This window comes from Pinus tabuliformis, chromosome 3_1 (genome assembly GCF_031772625.1).
Source record: "Pinus tabuliformis cultivar Carrire ecotype Pingquan chromosome 3_1, CPIR1, whole genome shotgun sequence".
NCBI classification, from domain to species: Eukaryota; Viridiplantae; Streptophyta; class Pinopsida; order Pinales; family Pinaceae; genus Pinus; species Pinus tabuliformis.
The window spans coordinates 687673110-687677230 of NC_142301.1; the positions used below are offsets into that span (position 1 = coordinate 687673110).

The 4121-nt window shown below is 40.4% G+C and overlaps 1 pseudogene; it reads left to right on the forward strand.

Moving 5' to 3' along the window:
- The first annotated feature begins 1991 nt into the window (after window positions 1-1991).
- Window positions 1992-3362, forward strand: LOC149188989 (receptor-like protein kinase THESEUS 1 pseudogene; annotated as a pseudogene).
- The last annotated feature ends 759 nt before the right edge of the window (window positions 3363-4121 follow it).

Below are 4121 nucleotides of genomic sequence, written 5' to 3' on the forward strand. Positions count from 1 at the left end.
CTTAAAACAATATTGGACACAAAGGAAGGCCATCTCGATTAAAAAAACCCATCTTGTTCAAAGGTCAGAAGAGATAACCCTAATCACAAGACAACCCCTTCTTAGAACATAGAGAAATTATAGATAAAATTTATGGCAAAGTAAAAAATGGTATATTGAAAAGAAAAAGCATTTTGAAAAAGTCACAATCCACACCAAAAACATGTCGAAAAACAAAAGTCGTAGTTTAATTAGCTGGAGGAATTGCTCGGAAACTTATGGAAATTCCGGTCATATAGAGAAAATCTGGCAAGGATTTTTGGACATCCAAGTTATAGTTGTTAAACTTCAAAATTTTAGGTGTCTTAGACGTTTTTGATGGTGCTGAATCCATTTCCACCATCAAAAACACGATACAAACACTGTATCTACAAGATTTTTTGAAAATTTTAACCCAAATTCAAGCCACTTTTGGCCGTCCGGCAATTCCTCCACCTCGTCAGACGACTCCAAAACAAAATACCTTCCACACCAAAAACATATTGAAAAAAAAAATACCTCCACACTGTAACCCTAAAACTGTCTTCCTTTGAGAGAAACCAAAAAAAACCACAGAAGTTACAAAATAAGGAACATAGAAGACAAACTTCCCAGCAAACATAAACAAGGGCTTACAATAATGCCGCAATCCACACCCAAATCATGCTGATAGAAAAAATACCGCACACAGTAACCTAAATCCGTCTTCGTATCAGAGAAACAAAAGACCCACAAAAATTACAGAGTACAAATTTAAATCCAGCTATAAAAATCTGCAAATGTCAATGTTTTCATCTCCTACAAATAAACCCTCGACAGAAATAGGAGGGAAATTGGAATTTAGTGTGACTTCGATACCTCAAAATGCAATGCGGTGATGTAGCTCCTAAATGAGGTCACAGACTTCAAAAAACATTCACAGCGAAGAGGCAGAAGAACAGAAAGACACCAAAACGATATTTTTCTATCCTTCGGCACACAATCATGTTATGATGAGAGAAATAAAGAAAAATTCATTCTGCTCTCTGAGAAGGACTCACAGATGAGATCGTAATGAGGTATGCGGATGGAGGTACTTTACGGCGACTTGGCATCGAGTCTTTCTGTGGTGTTTTTAGATGTTGGGATGTCGTTGTGGAATTGATACGGATATTAGATCGGGAGGATGTTCTATTAAAGAACGCTTTATCTATAGGGCGTTCATTTTTCGTTTTCTGATCTCTTCTTCCGATCTCTGGGGATTTCGGGGGATGCTGGGGGGATCTGGTATCTGATAATATTGGATCCTCTCGCTGTTCCGATTTTCCGGATGGCATACATCAACGGGGATTCTGGCTGGTTGGCCTGAGTGGCAGATTGCCTGGACTTCCCATTGAGTTTCCGGTTCAGTGGTGGTATTGTGGTCCATATAGATGTTGATTTACTATATCGGAAATTTTCTCTTTCTAGTATGGTAGCATCAATTTAATCAATTTGCAGGGAATGCAACCATTTTCTGGTTTTGCAACGGTTAATTGGGTGATATTTATTTTGGCTCGTTTTAGTGCCGGGTTTGCTTTGGGGTGATCTTTCTATATTGATATCTGGTCTTTTGGATACTAGCGCATCCCTCTTGAAATAATCACACTGATTTGTCCTTTACCCTGCATTCCCTTCACCTCTGTAAGTTGCGTCTTCGAATTCTTGGTCTTCTGCTGGTTTTTGAGCGGGTTTTGAGGAGGGTTATACACGTCTTTTTTTTCAATTCTTTTCGAGCGAGTTGTTTGAAGGGAAGGGATATTCTCAATCCTTGCTCCGGTCAAAGGGCCATTTCTAATGACACCCTTGGGAGATTTTGGGATCCTGATACAAGCTTCTTAGCTTCAAAATCGCTTGCCCAAAATTTCAGCATCCCAGCCAACAATATTGTGTACCACCAAGGACTAGTTACTAATGAAACCGCTCCCAATATTGTATATGCTATTGCTGAGGAGATGGCTACAGCCAATGTCACAAACCCAACTTTCAACATTTCTTGGTTGTTTACTGTGGATCCAGATTACCAATACTTCATTCGAATGCATTTCTGCAATATTGTGAGCAAAGCATTGAACGAGTTATACTTCAATGTATATATTAACAATGATAATGTGATGGGCGGTAATTTTGATATATCAGTTGCAACACAAAATAACTTGGCAGCAACTTATTACAGCGATTTTGTAGTACTTAATACATCTACTAGATCGAAAAATCTTGCTGTCAAAGTAGGACCTGCAATAAATATGGCAAGTGTTCTCCCCAACACCATATTAAATGGGCTGGAGATTATGAAGATGAGCAACTCTAACAAAAGTCTGGATGGACCTTTCCCACAGAACAATTCTATCAGATCAAACAGGAATAGCAAAGTTGGTCTACTAGTTGGATCCGTTGTAGGATTTTTTGTTGCTCTTGGGCTATTAATAGTGATCTACTTCTTCTGTTGTCGTAGATCTCAAAAACTCTCTACTAAACCCTGGTTGCCTCTTCCACTACATGGAGGGAATTCTGAAACTAAAGGATGCAAGGGAAGCAAAGTGTCCGCTGGGAGTCCTGCTTCTCCTGGACCTTCAAGTTTAGGCCGGCATTTCACATTTTCAAAGATAGAAGAAGCTACCAAAAACTTTGATGAGAGTTTGGTACTGGGTGTAGGTGGGTTTGGTAAAGTGTTCACAGGGATGCTTGCAGATGGAACCATAGTGGCTATAAAACGGGGAAATCGAAGCTCTACATAAGGCATGGCAGAATTTCGAACTGAAATTGAAATGTTGTCTAAGTTTCACCACCGTCATCTGGTTTCTCTTACTGGCTATTGTGAGGAGCATTCTGAGATGATTTTGGTTTATGAGTACATGGCCAATGGACGTCTTAGGAAACACTTGTATGGATCAGATCTTCCTCCTTTTTCATGGAAACAGAAACTTGATATATGCATAGGGGCCGTTGGGGGTCTTCATTACCTTCACACAGAAGCGGAGCAGGGAATCATTCACCGTGATGTAAAGACAACCAACATTTTGTTGGATGAAAATTTTGTGGCCAAGGTGGCAGACTTCGGGATTTCAAAGATTGGACCTACTTTGGATCAAACCCATGTGAGTACTGCTGTCAATGGTAGCTTTGGGTATCTTGACCCCGAGTACTTCAAAAGGCAGCAATTGACAGAAAAATCTGATGTCTATTCCTTTGGAGTAGTCCTTATGGAGTTACTGTGTGCACGGACGAAAATGTTTTGGACCAGGGGATTTGGGAAGACTTATATGGGCATTCTCCCTAGAAGTGGCGAAGAAATTGCCGTAGCAGTGGCCAGGAAATCACAGTGAAATGCATAACAAAAGTGTTCAGGTAGGGAATGACAGGGTTAGTGGGACGCATGTAGCACTGGAGCCTGGTTCAGCTGAGCGGATGAAACTATTCGACCCGATGCCAAATGAAACGCCCAAACCGTTTGGCAACCCCTTTGAATCAACGATCAACGGCTGAAATTGTTGCAATCGTCTAACATATAATCGTGTGGCTTAAGAGATGATAGGTAGGCAGAGAGGGGAGTTGATTTCAGAGGGAAACGCCTTACGGCGTAACTAGTCCAAGACAAAAAAAAATGACAGACATAGAATAAAATGAGTACATAAGTGAAATCCACATCTCACTAAGTACCTAGAAAGATAAGTGTAAAAACAAGGCACCCTAAGTAAATAAATAAGACTGGCTGGCATGGATCCATTTTAACCCTAGATCTATGAAGCACTGAGAGGGATCAAATCCCTTCAGATGCAAACCTTGAGTTTTTGTATTATTGAACGGTTTGCACATTGAGAAATTTGATTCCCCCTTAAAGGTCGATAGATCCAGGGTTGAGATGGATCTATGCAAGTGTAGAGGCAGCTTGCAACTCAGAGACAGTAGAAAACTTAGCAAATAAACAAGGAGGAAAATATACTAAATTTCACCCAAAAAAAATCCCTTTTCCCAACTCAAACTCTTCGTGTCTAAAAAGCTTGCCAAATACTCGCACGGGAAAACCATTGACTCAGGCCGGTTTTAGTGTGGCCCTGTTGATTCAGCCTGGTCTTCACATGGAC